The sequence below is a fragment of the Manis javanica genome, chromosome 5 (assembly GCF_040802235.1).
Source record: "Manis javanica isolate MJ-LG chromosome 5, MJ_LKY, whole genome shotgun sequence".
NCBI classification, from domain to species: domain Eukaryota; kingdom Metazoa; phylum Chordata; class Mammalia; order Pholidota; family Manidae; genus Manis; species Manis javanica.
Genome location: NC_133160.1, coordinates 130,545,718 through 130,568,471, shown reverse-complemented (window position 1 = coordinate 130,568,471; position 22,754 = coordinate 130,545,718). Strand labels below are relative to the sequence as shown.

Sequence of the window (22,754 nt, the reverse complement as noted above, 5' to 3'; positions counted from 1 at the left end):
GTGTACTTCCACAATTCAGCCCACTATTTGGTCAAAGCTGGGTCATGGAAAGAAAAACAAAGGTAAACTCACCATTACATAAGGTTATTCTGCAAGTTATGACACCTCTTTTCAATCTGCCTATTATTAATTTTCCTAGTCTTCAGGTAGTTGCTTTTTATATTCTATTAAGAGTTTTTAGTTCTAGTCAGAGAGATAGGCTTACTCCATTTTGGCCTACCCATTGTATTATATCCATTTCCCAACAGACTTTCACCTAATGGCTTTAGTAGTCATTGACCAATCGTATCTCAATTCAGTTTCTTTAGAGGTTGCACTGTGGTAAGTTTCTAATCCTATCATTCTCCTAGCATTTCTTAGTATATTAGCTGTGATTCTTCTATAAAGGTAAACTTTCCCTCTTAACTATTTTATTACCCTGGACTATCATCTGCAGAAAAAAGAGATTACATGGTTGATTCTTTTATTTATCAATGACTTTCAGAGTAGTGAATTGGTTTTATTTGTTTTTTTAAGTATTATTATGAACTTTTGGATTCTTAAATATTTGTGCTTCAAACTACTGCAGTTGTTACATTTTTAAAATGTATTTTTATGGATGATTTCAAATATACACAAAAGTAAAAAACAGTGTAACTATTAACCTATATAACCATCACCTACTTTCAACAATTATGCAATCATGGATAATTTTGTTTCATCTATTCTGTCCCTTCCCCATTCCTTCCCATCTTACCTTTGCATTATTAGAAACAAATCCCCAAAACTGTATCATTTCATCAGTAAATACTCCAGTATGAATTTGTACAAGGACTATTACAAAATATAACCACAATATTACTATCATACCTTAAAAAGATAACAAAAGATGTGTAAGACCTCTATACACAACATAACAAAACATTTCTGTGAGAAATTTTAAAAGGCCTAAACATATACCTTGGTTAATATATTGAAAGCCCCAATATTGAAAGATGTCCAATATATCCAAATTAATCTACAGATTCAGTATTAAGCTAGTCAATAATAATATTAATAAATAAATAAATTCTGTTTTTAATATTAAACAAGTTTAGTATTATTTATTTATTTAGGAATGAAACTGACAGACTGAATATAAAATTTGTATTGAATTTTAAGACCAAGAGGAATCATGACAATTGTGAAGAACAAACTTGAAGGATTTAAAACTACAATAATTAAAAGAGTAAGGCCAATGGAACAAAAAAGAGACCCACAAATAAACAGGTACCTAAATTACCAGAAAGGCACTGCTGCATTACAGTAGGGAAAGGATTAGTCTTTTTGAGAAATAATACATGACCAAATGGGTTTCCCTATGAAAAATAAAATGAAACATGAATCCTACAATATACCAGGCAAAATCTAAATGTAAAAGTTAAAACAATTAGTTTATAGAAGAGAGCATTGAAGAATACCTTCTTGGTTTGGGGATAAGCAAAGATTTCTTGAAACACAGAAAGCACTAACCATAAAAGAATAAATTTTAATACAGTCCATTCTTTTTTATAAGTCAAGAAACTATCTTAAGAGAAAATGTTAACAGACTGAACAAGTAGAAGGGATATCTTCAATACTTAATCCAACAAAAAACTTACCCTGGAAACTGATAAAGAATTCTTTATTAATTCTATAAATACAAATCTATAAGATAGACAACCCAAGAAAAAAATGACATGAACAAACATTTCTCAAAAGAGGATATCCAAATGGTCAACAGGCTTATAAACATGTGTTAAACCTGTTCAGTTATCAAGAAATTATAAATTACAATTATAATTAGTTTTACATTTAAAGGAAAAAGTTAGTATTAAAAAACTAATAATTTCAAATGGTGAAGATTTAGGAAAATGAGAACTCCTGTACTGTTGGTGGGAATGTGTATTTATTTAACCAGTTCTAGGACCATCTATTAAAACTAAACAACCAAATATCCTGATCTAGCAATTTTACTCTTGGCTATTTAATCAAAAGAAATGTGTACATATGCACACAAAAAAAATGCTCAAAATTGTTCACAACAGTATTGTTCCTAATAGCCAAAAACTGAAAGTTATCCAAATGCTCCAGAGTATAATGGATAAATTCTGGTATATACATACAATGAAGTATTACAAAGCAATAAAAAAGGATGAGCTACTGCTATATGAATCAATATGGGTGACTTGCATAAACAAGATGTCCATAAAAAAGAATGATAAAAAGAAGCTCAAAAATAGACTACTAGTGAATAGTGAAAGAAATCAGAATAACAGTTACCTTTGGGTTATGTGATGACTGCCAGGGGCATAAAGGAGATTCCTAGGTTGATGAAAATGTCTTATATCTCAATCTTAGTAAATGTTGATCTCATAAAATTTCATTAAAATGACACTTAGGATTCATGCACTTTATAATAAGAAGGTAAGCATATAAAAGTGTTTTAAAACAGTTAACAATACTATATCAATCCCTTGATTTTTAAATTTTTTTAGTTATTTTACTTGCTGGTGAAATTGAAGTCTAGTAGAATGATGTTTGTGTATCAGTCTACCTTTTACTTGGATACTAAAAGTCTTATTTACTTCCTTTTTCAGTACAATGACTCAAAAACTGTCTTGATAAAGTGGACCTTTCCCACACTATGTGGGCAACAGAAACTCTAGCTTGAAGATAGACCTATCCCATATTTTCAAACTAAAAAATTCTAAGAATTTTTTTCTTACTGTAACTATAGCTGATCAATTCTTCTATGTTAAGTTCAAGATCACTGCTTTCCACACTCTGTATGTGGCAAAAACTAACAAAACAATAAGGCTTCGGAGGCTTAGAATCTAAGCTCAGTTTTAGCTAGAACTGAAACCAGGAAATCAAGGCAAGGTATGAGAATACAGTTGTCATGAAAATGAAATAATTAATAAAATACAAAGTGCTTAGACTATAATACCTGGCACAAAATAGAGGCTGAAAAAAAGTCTGCAATTATTAATACCATTTTGAGAAATACTATAATAGATCCTTATTCTTGAATTTCAAAATATAATAAACTTAAGATAATAAAGCCAGACCCCTATTTATGGAGTTAAGGGAACACTTAATAGATTTCTAATGAAAAAAGCTGAAGTGAACATTAAAGTACAGGATAGATGAAAATTTTATAAACTATACCCAGGGATTTTTCCTTAAGTTCTAAAGTATACTAATCAACATTTAATTATGATCTTATGATTAACAGAATAACTGATGAGAAAATCAGTAAGAATACTGTTAATGTGAAGAACTTCCCTTTGCATAGTTTTTACATTTGCAAAGTTCTATTTCATTTTATTTCTGCATTACTATAAAACTAATTCTATAAAATATTTGTAAGTCATAAACTTACTAAATCCAGTAAAGGACCATAAGAACAAAGCATCTGCAATGATTAACCACATAGTTAATCACGAACTACCAACAAAACAAACGCTGTTCAGTAACAGTACCACCATGTAAGCAGATACATGTGAAAGCCCTTTGAAAAAAATATGAGGACTATCAGTGTATTTTTCTATTAAGTTATCATTGATATAAACGCTTATGAAGGTTTCACATGAGCAACATTGTGGTACATTCAATGATATTATCAAGTGCCCCACTACACACCCCATTGCAGTTACTGTCCATAAGCACAGTAAGATGCTATTGAGGCACTTCTTGTCTTCTGTGCTATACTGCCTTCCTGGTAATGTCCCTACATTATGTGTGCTAATCATAATGCACCTTAACCTCCTTCTCCCTCCCTCCCCACCCCCTTCCCTTTGGTAACCACGAGTCCCTTCTTGGAGTCTGTGAGCCTGCTGTTGTTTTGTTTCTTCAGTTTAGCTTCATTGTTTTATTCCACAAATGAGGGAAATCATTTGGTACTTGTCTTTCTCTACCTGGCTTATTTCACTGAACATAATACTCTCTAGCTCCATCCACGTTGTTACAAATGGTAGGATTTGTTTTCTTCTTATGGCCGAATAATATTCCATTATTCGTATCTCAATTCAGTTTCTTTACAGAAAGAATTTTCAGTTTCTTTACAGTAGATGTACCACATCTTATTTATCCATTCACCTACTGATGGACATTTAAGTTGCTTCCATATCTTGGCTATTGTAAATAGTGCTGCAATAAACATAGGGGTGCATATGTCTTTTTGAATCTGGGTTCACATTTTCTTTGGAAAATTCCTAGGAGTGGAATTCCTCGGTCAAATGGTATATCTATCTAGTTTTCTGAGGAATCTCCATATTGCTTTCCACAATGGGTGAACTAATTTACATTCTCACCAGCAGTGTAAGAGGGTTCCCCATTCTCCACATCCTTGCCAGCGTTTGTTGTTCCTTGTCTTTTCGATGTTGGCCATCCTAACTGGTGTGAGGTGGTATCTCGTTGTGGTTTTGATTGCATTTCCCTGATAATTAGCAATGTGGAGCATCTTTCATGTGCCTGTTGCTATCTGAATTTCTTCTTTGGAGAAGTGTCTGTACATATCCTCTGCCCATTCTTTAATCAGGTTATTTGATTTTTAATGTGGAGTTGTGTGAGTTCCTTATATATTTTGGATATTAATCCTTGTCGGATATGTCACTTACAAATATGTTCTCCCATACTGTAGGATGCTTTTTTGTTCTACTGATGGTGTCCTTTGCTGTACAGGAGCTTTTTAGTTGATGTAGTAGCACTTGTTCATTTTTGCTTTTGTTTCCCTTGCTCGAGGAGATGTATTCAGGAAAAAAATTGTTCATGTTTATATTCAAGAGTTTTTGCCTATGCTTTCTTTTAAGAGTTTTATGGTTTCATGACTTACATTTGGGTCTTTGATAAATTCCTAGTTTACTTTTGTAAACAGAGTTAGACAATAATCCAGTTTCATTCTCTTACATGTAGCTGTCCAGTTTTGCCAAAACCAGTTGTTGAAGAGGCTGTCATTTCCCCATTGTATATCCATGGTTCCTTTATCATATATTAATTGATCATAGACGCTTGGGTTTATATCTGGGCTCTCTATTCTGTTCCATTGATCTTTGGGTCTGTTCTTGTGCCAGTACCAAACTGTCTTGATTACTGTGGCTTTGTAGTAGAGCTTGAAGTTGGGGAGCGTAATCCCCCCAGCTTTATTCTTCCTTCTCAGAATTGCTTTGGCTATTTGGGGTCTTTTGTGGTTCCATATGAATTTTAGAACAATTTGCTCTAGTTCATTGAACAATGCCATTGATATTTTGATAGGGATGGCACTGAATCTGTAGACTGCTTTAGGCAGGATGGCCATTTTGACAATATTAATTCTTCCTATCCATGAGCAGAGGATGTATTTCCATTTATTCATGTCTTCTTTAATTTCTCTCATGAGCATTCTGTAGTTTTCAGGGTATCAGTCTTTCACCTCCTTGGTTAGGTTTACTCCTAGGTATTTTATTCTTTTTGATGCAGTTGTAAATGGTATTGTTTTTTTGTTTTCTCTCTCTGCTAGTTCATTGTTAGTATATAGGAATGGCACAGATTTCTGTGTATTTTGTATGCTCCAACTTTGCTGAACTCAGTTATTAGTTCTAGTAGTTTTGGGGTAGATTTTTTAGGGTTTTTTTAATGTACAATATCATGTCATCTGCAAACAGTGACAGTATAACTTCTTCCTTACCAATGTGGATGCCTTTTACTTCTTTGTATTGTCTGACTGCCATGGCTAGGACCTCCAGTATTATGTTGAATAAAAGTGCAGAGACTGGGCATCCTTGTCTTGTTTCCGATCTTAAGAGGAAAAGCTTTCAGCTTTTCACTGTTTAGTATGATGTTGGCTGTGGGTCTGTCACATATGGCCTTTATTATGTTGAGGTACTTGTCCTCTATACCCATTCTGTTGAGTTTTATCATGAATGGATGTTGAATTTTGTCAAATGCTTTTTCAGCATCTATTGAGATGATCATGTGGTTTTGTCCTTTTTGTTGATGTGGTGGATGATGGTGATGGATTTTTTAATATCATACCATTGTTGCATCCCTGGAATAAATCTCACTTGATCATGATTGATGATCTCTTTGATGTATTTTTTAACTCGGTTTGCTAATATTTTGTCGAGTATTTTTGCATCTATGTTCATCAGGGATTATAAGTGTATTTTTAATGGAAACCAAAAAAATTTTTTTTAATTTTTTAAGTAACAATTTTAAAGGAACAGTATTTGATCATAGTTTCCAAGTTTTTTGGTCACTGCTAAAGACAGTCATTAAATTTTTTAATTGGAAATAATTTGAAACTTCCAGAAAAGTAAGAATAGTTCAAAGAACTCCTATGTACCTTTATCCAGATTTACCAGTTACTAACATTTGCATCATATGCTTTATCACATATAGGTAAGCATTTTTTGAACCATTTGAGAGTAAGTTGTATATATGATAACCTTTTACCCCCTAAATATTTGAACGTGTACCACTTAAGAACAAAAACATTCTCTTAAATAACTATTGTATAGTTGCTAACTTCAGGAAATTTAACAATTATACAATATTTTAATTTAATGTGTATTCTCCTTTTTTTTTCAACTAAGCAAATGAAATCGTTTAAGAACTTTCTTCCTGCTCTAGTACAGGATCCAGTCCAGAGTGATGTATTACATTTTGCTATTATATTTCCCTAGACTCCTTTAATCTGGAAGAACTTTCCTCAGCTAAATAACATTTACACTATCTTACTTTTACAAGGTATTCTTCAAGATAAGATCTTAAAGTTGGGCTCTTGAGCAAACATTATAGGGAAGTTTCACTGAAAAAGAGGTTCAATGGAAGAGCTGGGAAAAGTTTCAGAAGACTTAGATGAGAATATATAAATCTCCCTATCCAAGAGTAGCTTTAATATTTAAACATTTTCAAGCTTTTTAGTGAAGAGGTTTCTAGGTTTATTTGAGATTGGTGACCCTCGGATTAGTGGTTATTTTGTCATTTAAGATTCAAAAGATAATCAACTCAGTCATATTAATGTGGCTAACAATTGGATAGTTATATAAAGAATGGATACAGTGAAAATTATTGTTTTTATCAAAATTCTCTCCTATAATTAACAAAAAACATCCAATCCTTATAAGCAAACCTTTAAGAAAAACTGGAATTACTGTGATCATGCATAGATATAATAGTTACTGGAGCTAGAAGAGATCTTGTTCTTTCACTCAACAAACACTATGTGCCCAACTACTGTCAGGCCTATGATAGCTACGGGAGGATCCACTGTTCAAAAAATAGGCATATTACCGACTCTAAGGGGACTTATAATTTAGTAAACCCAAGACCCCTATTTTCAGACAGGAAAGGTATTATTTTTCCCTATTTTGAAAATGAAGCAACTAGTGTTTAGAGTGGTAAATGTGTTCAAAGTCACAAAACTATTAGGTGTTTCAGTGGGACAAGAAAGGCAGATATTAAAATGGTGCTCTTTTATATCCCAGTATAAGAGTTATTCTGCTTTGGTTAGACTGCAGGAAAGCTCTTTAAGAATATCCTCCAAGCCTATGCATTGACTCTAAAAGGGACAATGTACCTTTGCCCCCATAATATTGTGTTTCACTGAGTTAGTCTAGTCACCAAATAGTTTCCAAATAACCTATTAGTACTTTCACTAAAAAATAAAAATTCCAGGTAATCTGTACATTAGAAAAAAACTGTATGAGAGGTATATATAATCTTTTAAGTGCTTAAAATGTGGTAACATTAAAACCTGGTAAAAACAGAGTACTATATTAATTTTCTTCCTATATATTTGTATACCCATTCATTTTAGAGGAAATATAATAGGAGAATTGATTTCTCTTGATTTATTTTCCATTTTAAAATGGCAACACAGGTCAGTCTAATTAGAATATGGGTACACTTTCCAACACAGAAAAAGGTATAAATGAGTTACTAAGAGTTGGTACAGACTCGTACCTCCCTCAAATTTCTCCCTATTCATCTCTTAAACCTTAACACTCGATTTATAAATACTTTTCCAACCATGCAGAGCACAGGTCAGCTAATTTACTCTGTAAAGGTTCAACTAGTAAATACTTTTGGCTTTCTGGGCCCTTAGGTCTCTGATGCAACTACTTAACAGTGCCACTGTAGAGTGCAAACAGCCATACATTATATGTAAAAACTAAGTGGTAGTATTCCAATAAAGTTTTATCCATAAACACTGAAATTTGAATTTTATGTGGTTTCTACATGTCACAATAGTATTCTCTTGATCTTTTGAGTTTCTTTTAACCATTTTTTAAAACATACCATTTGAATATGTGAACAACATTCTTAGCTCAGAGGTCACATGAAAACATGAAGCACGTTGGATTTGTTAGAGTGCAGGCCCCTGATGGAGAGACTTGCTTTGCTTGCTTTGTAAGCTGGAGCTGAAATAGGTGACTGGCCCTTCTTTACCTTAATTAACTAATTCTTTATCTCTAAACTTAAAATCTGATAGGAAATAATTCTTATTTTACTTTTCAATAATCTCCAAATCACCTTCCTTTATCTCAGAAAAGTAAGGAAGTTATAATTCTTACTTTTGAACAGGAACTTCAAAAAATTTCAGGAACTGCTGAAAGTAAACACTTTACATTTAGATATGAATTACCTTACCAATGAATAACTTTTCACTCTAAGAATGAAAATTCTAAATATAAATAAAAGCTATATCAAAGAAGGTAGCAGATCACTCCCTAAGTAGTTTTTCCAATATTCTATCCTATGTTCTTTGCCTGAAGATTGCAAACCTCACTCTCACTGTAGCCAATAATTGTGCAAAAAAAGACAAAAGAAAGAAAGATAGCATACCTCTGAGCTCAAAATGAAAACTGAAGATATCTAGTGAAACTCACCAATTTTTAAAGATTCATCTAACAGGAATGTAGAATTTTCCAAAGACATCTTACTGTGACAGAATCAGCTTCTAAGTTTCGGCAGCTTTACAGGAAAAAATAAAATAAAAATTCTGTAAAAGAAAGCAGTTGTGAAAATAATGCTAACCAAATTCTAAGTAACAACTCCACTACTTTTTTCCCATCCATGCATAAGGCATTAATTGTGGCCTTCTATGTGCCAGGAATTGGGGATGCAGCAATGAATAAGTCAGATCCCCATCAACTCTTCTGGAAGCTCAGTAGGTAGGGCAACTCCACATGGGATGAAATACTTAAAGATCATGATGGTATGAAGCAAAAAAGTATGGCAGAGATACAAACCTGTCTGGTGGGAATTGGTTAGGAAAGGCCTCCTAAAGAAGGCTTATTTAATAATGTAAGCATGAATAGTATCTGCCCAAATAAAGCAAGGGGGTAGGGGAGAAAAAGACTGTTTCATCCAAAGGAAACACAGCATGTTCAAAGGGCCAGATGTAGGAAAGCATATGGCATTTGTATGGAAACGAAGTCCAGTGTGGCTGCTTAGAGTAGAAAAAGGCTAAGAAGATCATTCCCTGAGGTGAGATGAGCATTGGAGGAAAGAGGTGAAGCAAACTGCCCTGAGTCACACAGGGCTAAAAAGGCAGAGTCCACGTTTTAAACCCTTATCACTTGACTGCAATATACTAACGGTTCCGAAGCTCTTCCTAGCTCCGTAGCCTCAAGGGTCTTACAGCCTTGAGAAGAGGGCTGAGGGAAAGACCCTGTGGAGGATGATCCTTTCAGGGAGATTTTGCAAGGGCCTGAGGGAAGACTGCTCCAGGGCAATAGCCAGCCCCACCTACAGATAGATAAACTGATCAACCATGAGGGACTCTCCTGCAGAATGATGGGGAAAAAGTCAATCCCAGCACCATTCTTAGTTACTAATTAATAGTTACCAAGCACTTATTTATGTGTGAAGCCCTGTTCTAAGTGCTTTTCATGTATTAACTAATTCAATCCTTACCACATCCCTAGGAAATACTTTTATTACCCTAAATTTCCAGTATGATTTTATGAAATGCTCTAATCATAGTCATTAATTTTTATTAATAAAAAATGACCAGAAATATTAACACTTCTTACCACAATATTAAAAGCATTTTAATTACCCTACTAGAAAAGTACTATTTTAAATATCGATTAGCAAAAATAAAGGAGTTTTTTTTATTTTGGTTATTTATAACTATGTTATAAATATATATTCATAATGTTATAAATATATATTTATAATATTAATTTGGTTATTTCATTCTTAACCAATAGTTCTATTAAGTAAAGAATTAGGAAAATCCTGTTTCTTGCCCACTGATTCAGTCATTATGAAACATTCTACATATCATATGGTGAGAAAAACACACCAAATTCTGGCCTTCATGGTGTTTTAATCATCAAAATACAATGAAGATTGATACCACTTGGCAGTATTTTTGCAATATCCTAGGTGTTTTGAATTAATGAAAAGCCAACAGCCACACACACAAAATCTGATGCAATAAAAGAAAATCAAAACCTGAGGGGAGTGGATTGTGCATAAAAAATACACATGTTAAAGGAGGAAGAAGAGGAAGAATAAAAACTGTCCCACTGAGGAGTACACTGTGGGAGAAGGAAAAGAATTCTTGCTCAAAAAGAGCAGAGACAAGTAGCAGAATCACTGCACATGGATTTAAAGCAGCTATGAAAATAAATGGAAGATAATTATTACCTAGCAGAACACTCAAGACTACAATGTAGTGAGGAAGGATAAAACCTTAATCCAGCAATCTTCACACTGGCGACCAGATGGTTTTGAGGCAATCATTTTCCAAGATCCTAAATGTCCATCATTACCAAGCATTTACTAGAATTAATATCAAAGTCAGAGCATCATGCTGGTTTCTCCTTTCCTACACTCTCCTTTATAATTCTTCTTCTCCTCGTTCACAAGAGAATGGTATCTCACACCTTTAATATCTCACTACATTTTTCTGAGTTAGAGACATCCAGAATACCAAACAAAGGAATAACTTGAAATATATGAAGGCATTATGTATCTAAGGTGACCTTGTCTTTCCCTGTTCCATACATTTCTATTAAGGATAATACATTAAAACCCTGTTTTGGCCCCAATGGGCTGCTAAAACTTCAGGATGTGGCAACAATAAAAACTTATGATTAAGCTCACCTGAGAAAGAATTCAATGAAAACAGTGATGACAAATATTGAAGACAGCTACAACTTAGTTCATCCAGGTAAAAAGCTTATGGCCAGACTCCTTACATAATTTATCAAGAATTATTTAGAAAGCATATTGAATTAGAATTCAAGATCTGTACTTTCATCATTCTCAGAGAAATAAGAAATTAATATATTCTATCAACCACCTGTGTCTTGTATGTGACTTAAAGATATTTTGCATGATTTCAAGGAGGTAATAAAAACCCTTACCTCTGTCAAATCAATGTCATATCTTCAAGTAAAAATTACATATGCTAAAGTTAGTGTTTTATATTTTCTTGAATATTTATTAACTTTATTAACTTTTGTTAAAAGGATACTGGACATAGTAAATCTTTTTTTTTTTTTAATCTGGACAAGTCTTCATGTCATCATGTATCACTCAGTTCCCTACTCAGTTTTTCATTATTAGATACAGACTAATTTAGCAGGATTATACTGTGTAGCCTGCTATAAATAATATACTTAACAGAAGTTATCAGTATATCTTTTGTAACTCTCACACTTACTAACAACCCACTCTCTTTACTTTTTACTATTAGTTTCTCATTCTAATGTAAGTGATATTCATCCATAAATAATAAATTCAGAGAGGGCAGTCCTCTCTGAAGATATGTATTTATGTTTAGTAATTATTTAATAAACAAAATCAGTAATATATTTACATTGTACTCATAGTAATTATAATTTGAGAAAATTTTTCTTTTAACACTTAGAGCACTATAGTAACAGTTAACAAATAGACCTTTTAAATTTCAATTTACATTCATATATTTGATGCCCAGAAGCATTTTTCAAGTGATAGAAGTAAAGAACTCTCAACCCAGAATCTATAACCAGGCAAAATATCCTTCCAGAAAGAAAAGGAAATTAAAACATCTGCAAACGAAGGAAAACTAAGAAAATCTGTTGCCAGTAGACTGACCTTAAAAGAATAGCTAAAGGAAGTTCTTCAAACAGAAAGGAAATGATAAAAGAAGGAATACAGGAATATCACAAAGAAAAAATGGAAAGAATAGAACACAGGTAAATACAATAGACTTGCCTTCTCCTCTTAAGCTGTATAATATGATTCTCAAAGTATATTGAGAAAATATAAAAGACAATTATATTATAAATGGGGGTGGGGGAGTAAAAAGACTTAACCAGTAGATTGTAATAAATTATTTACAAATAATACAATGCCTAGAACATGCACAAAAATGCCATTCAAAGAGATAAAATCAAAACATTATTGATAAATCAACATGGAATCTCAAAAAAATGGCCTAACTAACCCAAAGTCTCTTTTTCTCAATCTCCTACTACTATGAAAAAGGAGTTAAGTTAAAGCACAAGATACTCTAATCCTGAGGCAGAACAAGTATTTCTCAAGTTTAAGGATACTGATGAGTCACTACTCTTGGGGTAGAATTTTTAAAGCACTTAGGATATCAACATTGACATTATTCTCACACATTGCTGGGGGGAGTATAAACTGGTACAAACTTATGGAGAATAACATGTCAACATCCTAACAAAATTACAAACATCTTACCCATTAGGTCCAGCAATATCATGAGTTATAACCAACATTTTAAGAGTGAAACAGGATAGGGAAATAAAAGTGAGAGTATAGGACACCTAGTAATCATAAGAATATTTCCTGAAACTGTTGTTTCAGGTACATATTTAAGAGTATGTATGTGTGTACTGGGTCACAACATAAAATATATTTCTTACTATAGTATGAGGTCAAAGAAGGTTGGAAAGCCATTGCTTTAAGTTCAAAAAGACAGCCTGAAGCACACAGAGAAGCTGACACTTTGTTCATTTTCAGGAAGTGAAAAGGGAAGCAAGGCACATAGGATACAGAGCAAACACAAGCCAGTATGTTACCAAGCTACACAGACCCAAGAGAAAATATAGCCTATTTGGGGTAGATGCTGGGATGGGGAGAAGATGAAGGGAGAGAACTCATCTAACCAATGGTAAACAAGTGACAGAAGAGATCTGGCAAAGTTTGTACCACAGAGTGTTAATTCCTAAAAGGAATTCCAAATATTTATTGTTTTCTTCAATGACACTTTGCTTACTTTTTAGGTAAATTTAAAATTATATATGTGGCTTACATTTGTGGTTCCCATTATATTTCCATTAGGCAATACCAGTTTGGACCTCGAGTGCTGCTACTTTTCTTTGCATTCACATGTTGACTTGTCAAAGAGATGTGAAACATCTACCACTATCATTTTTCTTTTCTTTGCCATTATGGACAGAAATGAGGATTTCTGAATTCTCAACTATGTTCAGTGAAAACTAAAAGTAGCCTACAAAGATGATGTCTCCAGAGTTCTTTTATAATTTCTTGAAATATGACAAAATAATGGGCAATACAAAACAATTAAAAATAAAAACTGAAAACATGATGCAACAGTGAATTTTTTTTTCTATCTTCAGGAAAATGAGAGATTCCATTAATAAACAACAAATATTATGATTCCAGTAGAAAACATTTGTGGATATGATGAAGGTACGTTCTTCTCTATCAAGGAAAAAAGAGCAATTATAGACTGTAGCAGGAGAAGATAAACAATATAAAGCTAACTTTATAAAGAATATAAAGAAATGAGTGGCATCATTTTGAAAAACTTAACTATAAGATAAGCAATTTTACCTTGATATCAGATTATTTTATTTTTTGAGTTCTACTAGCATCATGACCTTTGACCCACTGAGAAGAAAAAGTAACCCTAGCTCAATGATTAACAGCAGTTTACTGTGTTCACCTTTTAGATTCAACCTACTAACAAACATGAAGGTCTTAATTCTCATTACAGAGCAGAATGTAAATGTTATGTTACCAACCTGGTCAAATACAAAAGAAAAGGCAGGAATGGAAGTGATGAAGCAGAGATAAGATGGAAAAATGGATAAAGGTCCTACTATCCTTATCTTTCAATATTAGGTATTTAAAACATAGTGTTTAAGTTTAAATATTTTATTTACTGCAAATATTTTACATACTGAAATCATAGTGTAATAAAACTGCAAAGCTACTAATAAAAGAACTAAATAGAAATAAATATAGTAACATAACTTTTAAACTTTGGGATGTAGACAAGAGATTAAGGATAGTATAAGCTAAGTCTTCATCAGTCTTAGCAGGGAGTCAAGAGACATAATTTGAATTTAATGGAGCAAGAAATAAAAGAAGATCCCAACAAAGAAAAGTCTAGGACCAGATGGCTTCACAGGGAAATTCTCCTAACATTTAAAGAAGAACCAACACCAATCCTCCTCAACTCTTCTAAGAAATTAAAGAGGAGGGAACATTTCCAAACACATGCTATGAGGCCAGAATTACCAGTAACTAAATCAAAAAAAGAGACAACCAAGAAACCACAGACCAGTATCTCTGATGAATACTGATGCAAAAATCTTCAACAAAATATTAACAAACCAAATTCAACAGCACATTAAAAAGATTACATACCATGATTAAGTGGTATTTATACTTGGAATTCAAGTATGAAAATTTATCAGTACAACATACACATTAACAGAATGATGGGGAAAAAAACACATCATCATCTCAATTGATGCAGAAAAAGCATCTGACAAAATTAAAACCCTTTCCCAAAAAATAGACTCAGCAAACTAGGAACGGAAAGAAACTACCTCAACATAATAAGGGCCATTTTTGAAATGTCTGCAGCTAACAACGTATTCAACAGTGAAAACCTAAAAGCTTTTCCTCTAAGATTAGAACAAGGCAAGGATGCCTACTCTAATCACTTCTAGTCAACATACTGTTGAAGTCACAGCTAGAGCAATTATTAGACAAGAAAAAGAAATAAAAGGAATCTGAATAGGGAAAGAAGTAAAAAATTACCTATGTTCACATATGACATGACCATACATGCAGAAAGCCCTAGTGATTCTACACCCCCTCAACACACACACAGACTGTTAAAACTAGTGATTTCAGCAAAGTTGCATAATACAAAATCAACACACAAATATCAGTTTTGTTTCTATACACTAACAATAAACAACTCAAAAAGGAAATTAAGAAAACTGTATTTCCAATAGCATCAAAAAAAATAAAAAAAACTAACCAAAGTGGCAAAACACTACAAAACACAGCTAAAAGATATCAAAGATATAAATAAATGGAACGGTACTCTATATTCATGAATTGGTTCCTCAGGCTACTGGCTACTGCTGTTCAGAATAGTTAGGGAGAACTTCCCTCATCACAGGAAGTTCTTTTGACAATGCCAATATAGAGAAATCATGGTGCAATAAAATTAGAAAATTAACAACAAAAACCAAAAAGCCTTCCCACCTTGTAAATTGATGTTTGTTTTTACCTCTTCATATGTTATTTATTTTTCATATTCCTTGCTATTTCTTTGTTGCTATACTTTTTGTATTTACTGAGTACAAAACATATTTTGTCTGAAGTTTACTTCCATTTCCTAAAACGTTATTTTGAGTCATCTGCCTTTTGCATTTTACATTTCTGTTCATTTTGTCTGGCAGAAATTTTACTTAGTGTCTGTGCCAATTTGTTTTTAAATTATTGTCATTTCTCAGCATTTTTTAATAGGAATTTACATTAGTTTCCTAAGACTGCCAGAACAAAGGATCACAAGCCAGGCTTAAAGCAACCTACTTCTTCACAATGGAAGTATATACCTTCTAAATGCAATTTGCTGGGAGTATTTATCATGAGAGGATGTTTAACAAGTGCTTCTTCTGCATCTTTTCAATAAAAAAGTTATATGATTTTTATCGTTCATTCTATTAGTATAATGTATCACATTTATTGACTTGTTTATGTTGAACCATCCTAGCACCCTAAGGATAAATTCCCCTAGATCACAGTGTAATCCTTTCTCATGTGATGCTGAATTCAGTCTGCTCCCTTCTCCCTCTCTTCTCTCCTGAGACTTCAGTAATGCACAGGTTGTTTCTTTTAATGGTATCCCATAATTCACAAAGGCTTTCTTTACTCTTTTTCATTCTCTTTCATTTTCTTCCCCTCTGATTAAATGACATCACTATCATGCCTTCTTTTTCTAATTCTTTCTTCTGCTTGATCAAGGGTGATGTTAAAACTCTCTATTAAAATCTTCAGTTCAGTCATTGTATTCTTCAAATCTAGGGTTTCTGTATTTTTTTTTAATGGCTTCTGTTTCTCTGCTGACCTTCTCACTTTATGCGCTGTTTTCCTAATTTCTTTTAGTTCTCTGTAGGTCTTTTTTTTATAGTTCCCTGAATTTCTTTAAGAGAATTTTACTGAATTCTTTGCCAAACATTTCACAGATCTTTATTTCTTTAGGGTCAGTGATTGGAGTTTTATACGTTTCCTTTGGTGGTGTCTTATTTCCTTAATTACTCATGATTCTTCTGACCTGGCATTGGTATCTTCACATACAGGAAATAGATACCTCTTTTAGTGTTTATGACAGACTTCATCAGGCAAAGCCCTTCACCAATCCTCTAGAGATTCTAGGTGGGCCATTAGGTGCTATCTACAGGTGAGCATCCTGCTAGAGCCACTGGCTGAGCAGGAATAGTGCCTGGGTCAGCAGGTAGGCATGACTGGTGCTCAAGTGCTTGGGATCATCTTGGTGCCTGGGCCTATGGGAGCAGACTTGGAACTGAGTTCACTGGGGCAGGCCTAGCACTTGAGTCTGCACTGTGGGCCTGCATCAATCTAAGGTCTACATGGACCAAACAAGTGCTAGGGACCAATTGGGTGAGACCAGCATTTGTGCCTGTGGGGGCTGATCTAACACTGGGATGGGCCAGGGCCTTGATTTTGCAGTGGCCAGCATGGTGCTAGGGATAGCTCAAAGCCTGTGGCCACAGGTGTCAGCCTATTATCTAGGGTGTGGTGTTAATAAGACATGTGAGGAGCTTGGGTCCACGGGAGCAAGGCCTTGAGGCTGAGAGACCATGGGTGCTGGCTTGGAGCTGGGGTTCATGGAGCTGGTGTGCAGTCTACATCCACCGGGGCCAGCCTGAGGCTGGGGTGGGTTAGACACCTGGGACCGTGGTCAGCCAGCCTGGCAATGGGCCCTACTGAGAGCCTGGTTCAAGGATGCTGACTGGGAGCCACAGAAACCATCCACAGGAGCTGCAGGAGACAGTCAGTGCTGGGACGTGCCAGGAGCCTGGAGCTATGGGAGCTGCAGAGAGCCATGGGAGCTAGCCAGCCCTGAGGTGAATAGGGAGCCTAGGTTCATAGAAGCCCATCAGGAGCCCATCAGAAGCCCATTAGGATCTGGCTGGCACTAGGATGATCTGGGGCCTGAGTTCACAGGGATCCTTTCAGAATCCAGAGCTAAGAAACATGCCTGGAATCAAAGGATCTTCTTTGATCCACTGGAGCTGGATTTACTATATAAATATGGACACCTCAGTAGTTTATGCATTTACTTATGTTCAAAACTAATTATTGAATATATACTATGGCCAGGTACTTATCACTGAACAAAACAAAGTACCTACCATTACAAACTTATGTCTTATGTTAGAAACTAATAGTTGTTATAAGAAATACACATTTGGACAATCAGATGACCAAATATACATTTCCCAGGTATATCTGGTCTTCATCCACAGTTTCTAAAAACACTTCAGAGGCTTAAAGGTGAAATGGGTGTCTTAGACTTTCAGACTCCACTCAAGGGCAGGGGCTGGAGGTGGAATCAGCCTGGCCAGTGATTTAGTCGGTCCTGACTATGCAATGAATCCCTTACAAAAACCTATGAGAGAAGCATCTCTCTCTTTGATCCTACTTCTCTGTTGGCAAGAGCTTCCACACTTAAGGAATGAGAGAGCTTTCATGTGCCACTGAACCAGGTCCCACACTCCACTAGGAGAGAAGCTCCTTTATCTGGGAACTTTCCCTATGTATCTCTTCATCTAGCTGTTAACTTGTATCCTTTATGGTATCCTTCAGCAAATTGGTAAACTTAAGTGTTTTCCTGAGTCTGTGAAGCACTTTAGCAAATTAATCAAACCTAAGGGGCTGGCTGTTGGAACCTCCAATCTGTAGCCAGTTGGTCAGAAGCTCAGGTAACTGCCTGGGGCTTCTAACTGGCACCTAGAGTCAGGGGTTGAAGGCAGTCTTGTAGACAGAGCCCTTAACCTGGAGAATCTGGTGCTATCTCTGGGCAGATAGCATCAGAACTGAGTTGAGTTCTCAGATACTTTGTTGGTATTCAAGAATCGCTTGGTGTTAGGCATGGTAAGACCTCCATACACATGCATTGGAATCAGGTCTGGGAACCCGAAAGAAGTTATACTGCTGTGTGTACTACTGCTATATGGAAAAAACACAAGTTTCATTTTTATTCTTATAATATCTACAGAAAGTACTCACTAGTAACATCTTTAGAGAATTTCAAAACCTCAGAGTTTTCAACAACAGGTATCAAGGGGCAGTAGGAGCCTTTAGCCAAAGAGATACCCTCCTCTAATCATATAAAGTTTGATGATCGCTGAAGGAATAGCATAAGCACTAGTTTCAGGTTGGGTTTTGCTCCAATAGGGCTTCACTGGACTCTTGCTGCATACTGTAAACTGTAATATTAGAGTAATTATTTCAGTGCTGGTTATCACAATGAAGTATAATCTAGGTTAACTGGTAAACAAATGTACAGAACATTACTACATGATTTTTTAAAAAACGAATTCATGTTTTAGGACATAGGCAAACAAGAAAATATCAAGGATTTATTGAAAAGCATAGTTCTACAGTATGTCTTTTTTTTTTATTAATGTATCATTGATATACACTCTTATGAAGTATATGAAAAACAATGTGGTTACTACAATCACCCATATTATCAAGCACCCCCTTACTTCATTGAGGTCACTGTCCATCAGTGTAGTAAGATGCCAGAGTCACTACTTGTCTTCTCCTACAGTATGTCTTGAAGTCAGTAAACAAGTACCCAATCTCCTATAGCTTCAAGGAAGCATTTGTAGTTGATTTTTAAGAATAATGATAAAGATCTTTAGTCATGAAAATGATTTAAATTACATTCAAAGGCAGAAAAATTTCGTGAAACATGTCTAAAATAATTTAAAAATATTGACAAAAGTATTTGAAGACCAAAACTTTGTGATCATATAAAAATAAATTAGGGGTACATTCAAGATGGCGGCATGAGAGGGGAGACAGACAACTCCTCCCAAAACCACAGATAGTGCGAAAATACAGTTAATAAAACTAATCCTAAAACAACAACAGGAAAGAAGGCAGCACCAGACTACATACAGACCACACAAACAGAGCAAACCTCACGAAACAGGGTAACATACAAAAGCCTTGATCTTGTGGGGCCCAGGCCCTTCCCCCACCCCAACTCACCGGTGGGAGGAAGAGAAATGGAGCAGGGAGGGGGTGGAAGCGTGGGACTGCTGAACACCCAGCCCTGGAGATCTGCTTTGTGAGTAGAAACCTACACTGCGTGGTGCTCTGGAGGATGGGGAGATGGGACAGGCGGAGTGCCTGAGAGCCATATTTCAGCCATTTGTGGAGGACGGGATCCACACCTGGCTGCTCTGGGACAAGGGAAAGGCAGGCGGTCTGAGAGGCTTCCTAGCAGTGAGGGGGCTGCTGAAGGGGCGGGGTTTCCACAGAGCTTGTTGTGCGGGAGAAGGAACAGGAGGACAAGGTTGTCTGGGTGTGCTCTGCCCAGTGGATTGGGAACTTTGTAGAGCTTCAGGCGCTCCATTCCCCTGGCTGGCTACTCAGCTATGGGGTCCCCACCATGATTCACAGCCTGCTGCATCTTCCTACTGGCCTGACAGCACCGGCTCACAAACCAGCAGTCACTGTGCAGGCATCAGGCACAAACTAGCAGTCACTGTGCAGGCATCAGGCCGGTCAGAGGTAGGCCCCGCCTACAACAGCTAGAGACACAAAGCACAGAGGCTTATACCTGTGTGCTTGGCCTACTGGCTCTGATACAGGTGACAGGCACAGCAGATGGGAATCAGGAAACAGATTTTTCCTCCCCCAAGGCACCAGCTCCACTCCCCTACAACCCCCAACCCCACTCTAGGGGCTGAGCAGCTCCAGAGACTGGAGCTTCTGGGCACCAGTGGGCACCACACAGAAATATGAAACATCAAAAGAAAATGGTTCAGACCAAAATCTCACAAACTCCAGAAAAAGGGCCAAATGAAACTGAACTCACCAATCTTCCTGAAAAAGAGTTCAAAATAAAAATCATAAAGATGCTTATGGAGGTAGAGAAAAATATTCAAGAACTCAGGAATGAACTTAAGACAGATTCAATCATTAAGAAATTCCATATCTGAAATGAAACATAAAATGGAGGGATTTAAAAGCAGATTAGATGTAGTAGAAGAGACTATAAATGGAATAGAAATTAGAGAACAGGAATACAAAGAAGCTGAGGCACAGAGAAAAAAAAGAATCTCTAAGAATGAAAGAATATTGAGAGAACTGTGTGACCAATCCAAACGGAACAATATTTGCATTATAGGGGTACCAGAAGAAGAAGAGAGAAAAAGAGATAGAAAGTGTCATTGAGGAAGTAATTGATGAAAAGTTCCCCAATCTGGGGACGGAGATAGTCTCTCAGGCCATGGATATGCACAGATCTCAGGCCATGGAGGTGCACAGATCACCCAAAGAGGACAACACCAAGACATATAATAATTAAAATGGCAAAGATCAAGGATAGGGACAGACTATTAAAAGCAGCCAGAGAGAGAAATAAGATCACATACAAAGGAAAACCCATCAGGGTATCATCAGACTTCTCAGCAGAAACCACACAAGCCAGAAGGGAGTGGCATGATGTATTTAATGCAATGAAGCAGAAGGGCCTGGAACCAAGATTACTTTATCTGGCAAGATCATCATTTAAATTTGAAGGAGGGATTAAACAATTTCCAGATAAGCAAAAGCTGAGAGAATTTTCCTCCCACAAAGCATCTCTACAGTGTATTTGGGAAGGACTGCTTAAATGGAAGTGTTCCTACAGTCAAATAGCTGTCACCAGAGGTAATACAAAGGGACAGACAAAGAGTACAGAATATGATTCCTAATATATAAAGAATGGAGAGGGAAGAAAAGGAGGGGAAAAAAAAGAACCTTTAGATGGTGTAATAGCGTACAAAGTGAGTTAAGTCAGACTCTTGGATAGTAAGGAAGTTACTCTTGAACCTTTGGTAACCATGAATCTAAAGCCTGCAATGGCAATAAGTACATACCTATCAAATCACCCTAAATGTAAATGGTCTGAATGCACCAATCAAAAGACACAGAGTCACCGAATGGATAAAAAAATAAGACCCATCTATATGCTGCCTATAAGAGAATCACTTTAAACCTAAAGACATACACAGACTAAAAGTGAAGGGATGGAGAAAGATATTCCATGCAACTTATAGGGAAAAAAAGCAGGAGTTGCAGTGCTTGTATCAGATAAATAAGACTTCAAAACAAAGAAAGTAACAAGAGACAAAGGAGGACATTAGATAATGAAAGAGGGGTCAATTCAATAAGAGGATATAACCATTATAAATATCTAGGCGCCCAACACAGGAGCACCTACATATGTGAAACAAACACTAACAGAATTAAAAGGGGAAATAGAATGTAATGCATTCATTCTAGGAGACTTCAACACACCACTTACTCTGAAGGACAGATCAACCAGACAGAAAATAAGTAAGGAGACAGAGTCACTGAACGACACACTAGAACAGAAGGACCTAACAGACATCTACAGAACTTTACACCCAAAAGATGCAGGATACACATTCTTTTCACGTGCAAATGGAATATTTTCGAGCATAGAGTACATACTAGGACACAAAAAGAGCCTCAGTAAATTCAAAAAGATTGAAATTGTACCAACCAACTTCTCAGATCACAAAGGTATAAAACTAGAAATAAATTTTACAAAGAAAACAAAAAGGTTCACAAATATGAAGGCTTAACAACATGCTCCTAAATAATCAATTCATTAATGACAAAAATAAAACAGAGATCAAGCAAAAATGAAGAAAAATGAGAACAACAGCACAACACCCCAACTTCTGTGGGATGCAGCGAAGGCAGTTCTAAGAGAAAAGTATACAGCAATCCAGGCCTATTAAAAGAAGGTAAAACAATTTCAAATGAATAGTCTAAATTCACAATTATTGAAAATGGAAAAAGAAGAACAAATGAGGCCCAAAGTCAGCAGAAGGGAGGACATAATAAAGAGAAGAAATAAATAAAATCGAGAAGAATAAAACAATAGAAAGACTCAGTGAAAGCAAGAGCTGGTTCTTTGAGAAAATAAACAAAATAGATAAATCCCTAGCCAGACTTACCAAGAAAAAAAGAGAACCTACACACATAAAAAGAATCAGAAATGAGAAAGGAAAAATCATGAAGGACACCACAGAAATACAAAGAATTGTTACTATGAAAATCTATATGCTAACAAACTGGATAACGTACAAGAAATGGACAACTTTCTAGAAAAATACAACCTTCCAAGACTAACCAAGGAAGAAACAGAAAATCTAAACAGACCAATTACCAGCAACGAAACTGAACTGGTAATTAAA

The 22,754-nt window shown here is 35.4% G+C and overlaps 1 protein-coding gene across 24 annotated transcripts in view; it reads right to left on the bottom strand.

Moving 5' to 3' along the window:
• CLOCK (clock circadian regulator) overlaps positions 1–22,754 on the bottom strand; it is a 168,827-nt gene that overhangs the window by 131,758 nt on the left and 14,315 nt on the right. For 11 of the 24 annotated variants that reach the window (XR_012131730.1, XM_073237582.1, XM_073237577.1 and 8 more), the window contains exon 3: positions 8,871–8,955. The exons of 9 other annotated variants lie outside the window; for them this stretch is intronic. The gene's annotated coding sequence lies outside the window, so the exon portion shown is untranslated. Of the gene's footprint in view, positions 1–8,870; positions 8,984–22,754 lie in introns of all 24 variants that reach the window. 4 more of the 24 variants (XM_073237585.1, XM_073237584.1, XM_073237579.1 and 1 more) reach the window with 1 other exon arrangement.